This window comes from Terrapene carolina, unplaced genomic scaffold, assembly GCF_002925995.2.
Source record: "Terrapene carolina triunguis isolate 2854851 unplaced genomic scaffold, T_m_triunguis-2.0 Scaffold42, whole genome shotgun sequence".
Classification (NCBI taxonomy): Eukaryota; Metazoa; Chordata; order Testudines; family Emydidae; genus Terrapene; species Terrapene triunguis.
Genome location: NW_020664393.1, coordinates 19,611,566 through 19,623,580, shown reverse-complemented (window position 1 = coordinate 19,623,580; position 12,015 = coordinate 19,611,566).

Here is a 12,015-nt window from a genome sequence, read left to right as displayed (position 1 = left end):
ATGATGTGAGTTTGTGGCTCTAACTCCAGTGCAATATCTTCTTTCCTTTCCCCTCTCCTGGCAGTTCCTTTAGAAGTGGCATGGGTGAGGAATATTTCTCCTTCCCCCTCCTCATACTGCTTTTCTACACATCTGTTTCTTCCCTATTTGAGGTGTGGGGGGCAAGGAGAATTGTGTTCAGTTATACAAGGTGAAGGTTAATTATAGGCCAATGCCGAAATTTTTGGAAAATTTTACCTGCCAGGTGGGTGCTCTAAGCTACAGAGTTAATTCTCTTGCTGCCCCAATGAGTGTGCCACTGTGGATAAATATTTAAATACTCATTGGGCCAGCCAGAGAGTGACTCTCGCCTGGGGGTTAGACCCAGGGTCCAGTCCCCCTGGTCCAATCACTCTTTATTATACATAGCAGAACAGCTTCAACAGGAGAGACTGAGGGAGCCCCCTCCCCTCACCCATCAGACTATCCCATAACTCAGTGGTTAGAGTACGCTCCTGAGAAGTGGGAAACCACTGTTCAAATCCTCTTTTCCCCATTAAGTGTGTGTGGAGAGGAATTGAACCTGGGTTTCCCATATCCCAGGTGAGTGCAGTAGGTGAAAAGTTATAAGGTGGGCTCCTCCTCTTCCAGCTACTTTCGTGTGGAATGAGGCAGGTGCCTAACTCATTCCTACAAGAAATGACTTAGACACCTAAGCCATCTAACTCCAAAAGAAGGGTTCTTTTTCATGGATCACTCAGAGATAGGCAGGCTCAACACACAACCCTCTCTTTGGCATTTTCCATTGGCTAGCATGAGTGGCTCCCCACCTAGCCTGCTGACTTTTGTGGGTTGCATTCTAAGGCACCTCTCCCCATTCACTGAATAGGAGCTTTGGCATCTAACTCAGGCTTTGTGGATTGCAGTGTTGTTCTTGTGATTTTTCTAGGCACCTCAAAGTGAGGCATTGCAATGCTCAGAGTCACAGCATCTAAGTCCCTTTGTGGATCTGGGCCTAAGTGACCTGGGAGCACAAGTCCAATTGACTTTCAGTTACCTGTGCTCCTGAATCACTTTGGCGTTTTTGAAAACCCCATGTGGTGTCTCTTTCTAGCTTTTTATTGCTATAATTGCTTCCTCTTTCCCCCAATTCTCTGTTTACACTTTATTCAAAGTACCCTCAGTTTTGAAAAATATTGGAGTATCTTTGGCATAAATATTCAATTGTACCAATTATTCAAAATGCATTACTAGCTGGCTGTAATTATTTACTTAAAGTTGAATAAGTGTGACACCTAAGTGCAGCATATTTATATTAAGGTTGCAGGATCCATATAAAACTCTTGTGATGAATTTATACCTCTTCATGTCTAATAAGCTGCAGTGATCTGATAAATATCCATCCTAGAACTTGAGAAAAAGATGTGCCTAGAAAGCAAAAGCAGCCTATGAAACACCTCTATAGAGAATTCCTCCTTTCATGAAGCTGTTTTTGAGGAAGAAAGAACCTTGTATGTTACAAAACAGGTACTTTAGCTGGTTATAAGGGTAGAGTATCCTTTCATCAAAGCTTATTGTATATCAGGTATGCTCTTTACTTGTGTTTTCTAGTAAATCATTGCTGTTCTGCTATCACTATTGCTTTTGATTGTGCAATAAGCTTTTAGTGATGTGCAGTGTATTCAGTACACGTTAAATCTTAAGTAAAAATAAACTGTATTTAGTGGCTATGGTGGTTTGAGTACTTATTGTTTTGGTTTAATAACTCAGAATAAAAAACAAAGGTGGCAGATGAATGTTGTTTAAAATAGTCTTGTACTGTTGTTCTCCTACTGGTCAAGTCCGTTGGAATACTTGACTGGCTAGGTGCTACTCTGCATTTGCTGACTGAGTTTTGGAAGGTAACTGATGTACATCTCCATTCTGTAACAAATATTTTGTGTGGGGGGTAGAGAAAAGGCCAAACCACATCTATTTTAAGCAAGCACTTGCAATGTATGCCTAGCAGCACTTTGTGCCACCATGTGAAATACAGGTTTTCATTATGATAGGGTTACCATTCGTCCGGATTTACCCGGACATGTCCTGCTTTTTGTGTTAAAAATAGCGTCCGGGGGGGAATCTGTAAATCACTAAAAATGTCCGGGATTTCCCCCCCATGCAGAGCGAGGCGCCGCTGGGAGGGCTGCAGGAAATTCAGCCGCTCGCATGGGGCTCTGGCAGCCAGAGCCCTTCCCCCGCAGCTTGCCGGGCTGGACTCCGGAGCAGCTGTAGAGCTCCTCCTCCCCGCCCCCCCTCCCCCGCATTCTGAGCCGGCCGGCCTGCCGGGCCGTCTGCATCGGGCCTCAGCAGCTCCTACTGCCCAGCGCCCCGCTCTGGCAGCACTGGGTGGGGTGGGACCGGGTTGTGTGTTGCGCTGGGGAGCGCAGCCACGTGTCCGGCTCCGCACAGAGCCCAATACCATGTTCTGAGCGGCAGAGTAAGGGGGCCAAGGGGCAGGGAGATTTTGGAGGGGGCAGTCAAGAGACGAGGGGGTCGGGAGTTCAGGGGGGGCTTTTTGGGGGGGTGGAGAAGGTTTTGGGCAGTCAGGGTACAGGTAGGGGGTAGGGTCCTGGGGGGCAGTTAGGGTGGGGGGTCTTAGGAGGGGGCAGTTAGGGGACAAGGAACAGGGAGGCTCTCTTAATGGCTCTCCATGCGTCTCTGGACCCTCTCAGCTGTCGGGCTTGGATGGAAACATTGCCTGAGGGTAGTGAGAAAATGGGTTATCGGAGAGGTGGGGGTGGGCGTGAGCCCGGTCAATAGGGGCAACCCCTACCAAGATCTGAGCCTTTTCTCACACGCCCGTTAGAGCTCGACATTATGCTGTTTGGGACCCCTCTTTGAGGAAAGCCTCTGGATTGCAAGTCCAACCGCTACCTCCTCGTGGTGAGAGTCGGTAACTGGCTTGGATAGCCAGGCGGATTGCAGAGGACGAACCCACATCCCACATTCAGTGGGGTGTGGGACGGGGTTGGGCAGCCCCATATGGTGCCACATGGATGCCCCCCTGGTAAGGGTAGCCTCCCCCTGGAAAGGGTTAGTTTCCCCCTGAGAAGGGTAAATCTTTTAGCTATGGAAAAAAGTAATTTATATTTTTATACCGGATTGGCGCTGGACCGGGTTAATAACGCCCCCGCTGTTGGCTTTGATGCCCCGGCTGACAGTGTTAAATATATTAGGGGTGTGATCAGGGTCGCTGGACCAATGGATAAAATGGTGTGGACTATAATGAAGTCTCATGAGCATGAGAGTGAGAATCAAGTCCTCCCAGTGGAGCATGGAGAGGAGGTAGAGGAGAATGTTTGTGATGATCATGGTGAGGAGATTTTATCTATCTTACCGATGGTTTTTACAAGGGACACTTTTAATGATTTAACTATGGAAAGTTTCAATCCAGATTTTAAGTATTTAAGTACATTTGATGATCCATATGTTAGCGAATCGGGATATCTTAATGCTCATTTAGTTAATGGGTCTAGTTTATTAAATAGTTTTAGACCAAGTACTGATTTTAATAGGGATCGTAATAAGGATCTTAACAGTACTGGTAGTAATATAAATATATTAGAAAGTAGTTCGTGGAAGGATGGGGTTTTTTATTTAGAGTATCCCGTTGATAGTTTTAATTGTCCAATATGTCCCCAGATATTACCAACATTTGGTAAATGGGCCAAACACATTAATGTGGTTCATAAAAGTAAAGCCATACGAGTTGTATGTAGTAAATGTTTAAAATCTTCTCAATATCATAATATAGCTTGCCACTACCCCAAGTGCATACCCAAGAAGGCGGATACCCCAATGAAGAGCCATATGTGCTCGGTCTGTGGGCTTGGTTTTCATACTAGATCTGGATTGAGCCAACACTGTAGACATAGACACCCTGCTGTGAGGAATGAGCAAAGAAAAGAAGATATGGCTGCTAAAAGTAAGATCAAAGAGGGATCGACTAGATCTCCTATATGGACCAAAGATGAGGTTGTGCAGCTTATACAGTTGGAAAGGAAATATATTGGGAAAAGAAATATAAATAAATGTATTGAGAGTGAGATGAGGACCAAAACGAATAAACAAATATCAGATAAAAGACGAGAATTAGCAAAGAAGAAGTTAGTGGTAACAGGAGATAGGGAGGAAGTGACTGAGGTAGAGGACATTAGAGTAAATATATTAGAAATTCCGCCCCCAAGAGAGAGGATTTTCCCACTAAAAGGACATCCAGAAGTGGATTTAGTGGAGAAAATATGTAAACGGGGAAAACAAAGTAGGGAGGGAAGAGAGAAAATAAATAGTTTAGGGGAAATTGAAGGATTATTAAAGGAGGATTTAACAAAAGCTCTCGGATGGGCAATGTTGGAAAAATTATGTTATTCATTAGTAGAGGGAAAGGACCCTAGAAATGAAAGTCAAATAGAGTTGAGGAATAAAGGAAAAGGGAAGATGAGAAAGGAGGGGAGAAGGAAGCAATTTAATGCAATTAGGAGATATGCTACAAAGAAAGCTAAGTATAAATTCTATCAACAATTATTTGATAAGGATAGAAGAAGATTGACTCGCATTATAATGGGAGAGCCAGATAAGGCTAAGTGTGCTATCCCTATGAAAGAAATTGAGGAATACTATGTGAATATTTTGGGAACAATTGGACATGGTAATATGATAGGGTGGCCATCATCCACAGAGAATGCGGATAATGATATATTAATGAGTCCGATCTCTGTGGATAAGATTAGAATAGCTTTAAGAGAAATAAGAAAAGATAGTGCTCCTGGCCCAGATAAAGTAAAAGTGAGCAATTTGTGGGATATTTTTAATTTAGACTCCTTAATACTTACAAAAATTTTTAATATATGGTTTCTAAATAGACAGGTACCAGATGAATTTAAGAAAAATAGAACGATTTTAATACCAAAGACACAAGATGAGGAGGAAATGAAGAAGTTAACATCTTGGAGACCATTGACAATTGGGTCAGTTTGGATTAGAATCTATACCAAAATATTAGCAAAAAGACTGGTGGAAACAGTTAAGATATGTAGTAGACAAAAAGGGTTTATATCCGCCCCTGGGTGTGAGGAAAATATTGCTATATTAGATAATTTGATTAAAGGGGCTAAACGAAATGGGAATGAAATTGCAGTAGTGTTCGTAGATCTGGCTAAAGCATTTGATTCTGTGGGACACGGACATATAATAGCCGGGTTGAGAAGATTTGGTATAGATGAACATTTTATAGATATTATTAGGGACCTTTATGATAATTGCACAACTAGGGTATGGGTGGGTGATGAAGCTACTGAGTCTATTTTAATTAGGAGGGGGGTCAAGCAGGGTGACCCGTTGTCCCCAATTTTGTTTAATATTGCTATGGATCCCCTTTTAACTAGATTAGAAGTAGAAGGAAGTGGTTTTTATGTTAAGGGTAATGGTGTCACGTCATTGGCTTTTGCCGATGATGTGGCAATTTTAAGTAGCTCATATAAAGGAATGATTAAAAATTTGGGTATCTTAGAGGAGTTTTGTAAAAATACTAATCTCTCTGTTAATGTGAAGAAAACGAAAGGCTTTCATATTTTAACTAAACATAAAACCTATGTAGTTAATCCTAAGGATAATTGGCAGATAGGGTCAGAGGAGATTGAATATGTTCAACCAGGGGATTTTGAAAAATATTAGGGGCTAGAATAGATCCCTGGATAGGTGTAGGGGGACCGGTACTTAAAGAAAAATTGAAAGATTGGAGTGAGAATTTAATTAAGGCCCCATTAAAACCGGCCCAAAAAATATTAATTTTACAGACATATATCTTACCGAAGCTATTTTATAATCTTCTTTTAATAGAACCCCCTTTTAATCTTTTAGACGATCTTGATGTGTTAGTTAGAAAAATAGTTAGAGATTTTACATTTACCTCAGTGTACCACAGATGGGATATTTTATTCTAGAGGTAGGGATGGTGGTTTAGCTCTCACTAAGTTTAGTGTGCAAATCCCAAATATGTTAATTCGTAAATGGAGGAGACATATTGTCTCGAGAGATGATTGGATGGACCTATCTTATCTATATGCAGGAGAAAATCTTGTGGATAAAATATTGTCATTTAGTGCAGTAACATCTCATCCCAAGAAATGGAGGGAAGAGGAATTTTTAAGATGGTCGGAACTGAGATGTCAGGGAATAGGGATAAAATATTTTAAAAATGATTTAATTAGTAATTCAATTTTTAGAAACTCTAGTAAAGTTAAATCGTCAGCGTATATCGCAGCATTGCAGCTTAGGGCAAATATTTATCCTACTAGGGAGACATTAGCAAGAGGAAGAGGAGGTGTGAATGCTCTTTGTAGATGGTGCGGTAAAGTGTGGGAGACTGTTCCCCATATCTCAGGACAATGTTATAAGACTAAGAATGCTAGGATAAAAAGGCATAATAGAGTAGTGTCTGCAGTTGTAGATAAGGTTGGTAAATTAGGGTGGAAGGCAATGATAGAGCCCCATTTGAGAAATAGTAAGGGTGAGTTAAGAAAGCCGGATATTATATTTATAAAAGGAGATACAGCAGTGGTGGTTGATGTTACAGTGCGATGGGAGGATAATGCCGGAAGTTTGGAACAAGCCCACAGTGAGAAGGTGGCTTATTATCTTGAGTTAGAGGAAGAAATTAAAAACTTAACGGGAGGTAAAAATATTCACTTCTTTGGTTTTGTGCTTGGGGCGCGTGGCAAGTGGAGTGAAGGTAATAATGATTTGTTACAATTATTGGGAATGGACAGAAGTAAAAATTTTAAGGAGAGTATATGTAGACTTGTTTTATATTCCACTATTGGTATGATGGCTATATTCAGTGACAGGTAAAGATCCCGGAGTTTCCATTCCGTGTATCTTGCCAAAACTAAATTTTAGCTATTTTGGTTTCCATGCTCTAAATTTTCAAATTTTTAATATTGTTTTGAACATTAACTTATTTAGTGTTATTTAATATCTGTCCTTCAATAGAATGGTTTTAATTATATAATAAATACTTATTAATGGATGAAATTCCAATTTAAATTATTAGTTTTTTTTTTGTTTTTTTTTTAACTACTGGATGTGGATGCGGACTGGCCGCGTATAATAACCAGGAAAGGGCAGGTAGTCACGCCTGTACATAAATAGGGGGTGGGGTTCTGGAGGGCAGTCAGGAGCAGGGGTCCCAGGAGGGGGCAGTCAGGGGACAAGGAGCGGGGGGGAGGGTGTTTGGGAGTTCTGCGGGGGGGCTGTCAGGTGGCAGGGGTGGGGAGAGGGATCGGAGCAGTCGGGACAGGGAGCAGAGGGGTTTAGATGGGTCGGGAGTTCTGGGGGGGGCTGTCTGGGGGTGGGGAGTGGTTGGATGGGGCGTGGGAGTCCCAGGGGTCTGTCTGGGGGTGGGGGTGTGGATAAGGGTTGGGGCAATCAGGGTACAGGTAGGGGGTAGGGTCCTAGGGGGCCAGTTAGGATGGGGGCAGAGTCTCAGGAGGGGGCAGTCAGGGGACAAGAGGCAGGGAGGCTTAGGTAGGGGCAGGGGTCCCAGGAGGGGGCAGTCAGGGGAAAAGGAACGGGGGGAGGGTTGGGGGTTCTGAGGGGGGCGGGAAGTGGGAGGGGCAGGGGCGGGGCTAGGGTGGGGCTCCTCCCGTCGTCTTTTTTGCTTGCTGAAATATGGTAACCCTACATTATGATATCTCTTGCTTTTTTGAACTAGGGTCATGCTTTATCTTTAGATATGATCCAGATAAATCAAATGTTTGGCCTGTGGACTGGCTCTGGCCTTCTAGGCCCTCTTTCAGGGCATCATTCTTCAGTGATCCGTAGCTGCCTGCCCTGCAGATAGCGCAACAGGGCTCAACTTCTCTCCATTCTCTCACCTCTCAGGTGAGCTATGGCATATTCTGATGTGGGGCTCTCTCATTCTCCTGATGAAGCTGTTCCACTGAGGATAAATAATTGAGTCATTGGGGCAGGGGGACTGGACTGTGCCACTTCCCAGATGGGTGCCCTAACCACTAGGCTACAGAGTCATTCTCTCTCTAGTCCAATGACTTTTAGGGCTTGTCTACATTTACTGGCTGGATCGACAGGCAGCGATCGATCCAGCAGGGGTTGATTTATTGCATCTAATCTAGATGCAATAAATCGACCGCTGAAGACACCGCGGTAAGTAGATCTAAGTACATTGACTTCAGCTACATTATTCACGTAGCTGAAGTTGCGTAACTTAGATCAATCCTTCCCCCTCCCCCCACAGTGGATAGACAGCCCAGACTTAGGCATCTATATGCAAGAGAGGCTTAAGAGGACCCATCCCTCTCGTCAGTATCTCCCAATGACTTTTAGGCAGCTCCCCACCTAGCGTTTTGACTTTTGTGAATCATGTTCTAAGGTACCTCTCTCTCCCTATTCATTGTATAGGGATATCCATGCCAAACTTAAGCTTTGTGGCTTACATTGGTGTTCTTGTGATTTTCTAGGCACCTAAAAGTTAGGTGATGCAACACTCAGCATCACAATACCTAAGTCCTTTTATAGATCTGGGCCTCTGCCCAGAATAGAGGCTCATGAGGACTCCGTTCCCCACACAGCTTCACCATCATGGGATGACAAGTGAGAAATCCTTTCCCGTGTTAAATACTCCTGGTGTACTGAGTAAAGTCCCATGAGAAGGTATTAGGTCTCTCCTAAAGCACTCAAATGGCTGCTAGACAGCCTGGGGGAGCAGGCAGGCATTCCCACAAACAGGATATTTGTCGTCCTACCTGTCCTTGGTTGAGTGATCCTTAGAATAAACAGATTGCTACCTCACTGCATATAAAGTGCCTGGGGAAGTACCATATTCATCAACCTCCCCCTGCCTGCACCAAAAAACACCGAACCCTGCATGAATCATTGTCTTCCCCCTCAAACAAAATAATGTAGAGTTTCCTCTGAGGACCTCATAAGACTTGGGTATGTTAAACTAAGATTTTATATAAAAACAAAGATACTTCATATGTTTGGGAACCTAAGGATGGTGTAGTAGTAGCTCCACCCGTGAAACAGTCACACTTTCTGAAGGCAACTTCCTTCCAAAAGATTCCAGAGCCCATAAGAGTGAGGACACACTACACAGCAATTTCAAATCCTTGACTGTAGCAATTTAGAAGACAAATATTCCGGACTTAGTAAGGAAAGCTTATTTGGTGACAAACAAGTGGCTTGTCTAAGGATACAATCCTTACTGTTAGTGTGAGAGATTGTGGGTTCACCGTCTGATCAAAATTTGGCAGTGGTGCATAAAATATGTTTTCTTGACCATTTTCCTGTGTCTTTGTGTGATTTGTGACAGGAGCAATGACTCAACTCAATGGCTACAAGAAGACATTGCTTCACCCATTTATAGCAATAAATCATACCAAACAACTATCCTGTAGATCCAGATTTACAAATGAAAGGCTTTTTAAGGAAACATTTAAAGAAATTAATATCTGAGAATGCGGAGAGGCATCCTTCCTCACTATCAAATCCAGTATAGCAATCCTTGCTACTCACACTAATGGTATTCAATAAGAGACCGTTTCCCCTAGCAGAAGGAAAAATCTAGAAGAGAGGTTCCCAAAGAAGATTTCAATACCTTTTCTTCCAAAACCAATTAAATCCTCACCATGACAATAGACAAGTGAGCATTTATGTGGAACAGCTAACCATTCCTGTACAACACTTCTCTTTGCAGCCAGAGTCTTTAACAGCTGATAGTCATCACAGTAAGGCTAAGGTTGCAAGCCATGCATTCACTGACAACATCCTAATCTGGGTCTTGTCCAGAGAAACAGATTGACTCATCACTTGACACCTGTTGGAAAGAATGTATGCCTGCCAGTTGTTGAACATCAAACACTCTATGCAGAGACCTGCTCTTCCCAGGGTTCAAAATAGGCATGGTTCTAGTCTGTACTACTGTAGCAAAGGTTTCAAAAGACCCCATACTGCATTGTAACAGTTGTTTCCCGGCAGTGGCCGGCCACAATCAATTATCTCCATCAGTTTGGATTGCTAGTGCCAGACACTGGTATCATCCCCTTAGTAAGATTTTACAAAACAGGTCTCCAGCCATTCCTTGTGAGGACATGAAACAGTACCACCACTGGGCACAATGCAAAATTGGGTGGCATTCCCATGTCGTGTCTGAAGGTAGGGAGTAGATAAGTACAAACATGCTGAATGCCAAACCAATTTTCACTCTAGACCTTGCATACTCATTCTGGAAGCAAGCCTTGCAGGCTGGGGAGCATACCACGAAGACAAAACAACCCAGATTTATGGTCCCTCACATAGGAAAAAAGAAAGTATCTAGTTCTCTCAAGTTCACACCTTGTGTTGTACATATTTCCAAAGTTGGAGTTCACATCCTTTTAGTTCACTTCAGTAGCTCTAACAGTGGTATGCCTCGGGGTGGAGAAAAAAATAGGAGCGGCCTAGCAGGTTTTCCAGGTGAAAGAGGAGTGATTTTGTGACTCTGGGTGAGTTGTTTATTGTATGATTGCTTGCTAGCCATGTGCCTGCTTGATTGAAGTTTACAGTGTGGTCTGTTTTAGGGAGTGTATCCCGAGCCTACTGGCTTGCTAGGCAAGGCTGAGAGCTCCCTACTGAGGCACTAGTCTGCCATCCTCTGATCCCTAATCCCTTTAAGATGCTTTGACAAGGGGACAGGGCTAACTCAGAGAACAGGGGTTTAAAAAACCAGTTCCTAAGCAACCAGAGCAGCTAGCGAGTGAACAGGAGCAGGAAATGGGAATTTTGCAAGGGAGTTTCAAGAGGGAGCATGAGAGCCAGATGCACCTAACAAACATACTTTAAACTTAGGCTAATTATCCCCCCCACAATCCCTCCTCCCCTAAAGAACAAACAAAACCCTGCAAGTGTAAAAATAATGGAGGCAGAACTCCAGCAGCAGAGTGGGACTGAATGCAGCATGTACAATTACCTGCTTTGTGTGCAGATGGCATAGGTGTGCAAGCAGCTCATGGCCCTCAGAGACCTCGCACTGAGGATACCCCTCTAGAGGAGTGGATCCCTATTATTAGGAAGAGACAGGTAATAGTAATGGGGGATTCAATTATTAGAAATATAAATAGTTGTTTGTGATGACTGGGATAACTGCATGGTGAAACAGTTTCAGATCTCTCAAGACATCTAAATAAATGCATGAGCAATGCTGGGGAGGACCCGGTGGTCTTCCTTCTGGCACTATAGTTTGCCTTTTCCAGGGTAACAAAGATCCACTGGACAAACAGTCTCAGGCTGTTTTCTGATCCACCGTGACTGTGCCACTTCCCCAGCGGCTGGTAGGGAAACTCAGGCCTGCCCACTACTCCAGGCTCCAGCCCAGAGACCCTATGTCTAGTAACCAATTACTTGGTTAATACAAAAACCTTAGCTTTGTTAAGTCCCTGAACTCTGTACTTGCTGCTCTTTGGAAAGTGGAAAGGTTCTGTGACCTGCAACGTGACGAGGTCAGACTAGATGATCTCGATGGTCCCGTCTGGCCTCAAAGTCTATGGGTCTGTGTACTAAGCTACAACCTACTTGGCCTTGAAATTCAGTGTATTAATTGCTTTTATATATTGTTTGCAACAGGTCTAATTCTGATAAATGGCAGAACCTCTGCTACATGCTGCCCCCACGGCAGATGTACAGTCTGTTCTAACCTTGCTTGGTCTTCACTCGTCCTTGCACACTCAGTGCTGCCATGTGAGAGAGTATGAGAAAAGTGAGCCTTAGGGACCTGAAGTCTGCTTGGTCCTCAGATCTAAGCAAGAGTTTAGATCTGTTCAGTGCAGATTTAGCCACTACTCTCAGACATGAGGCAGGTGTGAGAGGAAGTGTACTGGGACTTGGGTTGTTATGGGGTGATTTTTTTGATGGCGAAGGGAAATGAGGAGCCAATGTCTTTTCAGCCTGGCTTCCAGTTATTTTACCTGTTTCTCTGACTGGTGTTGCCTCTAGCTACTT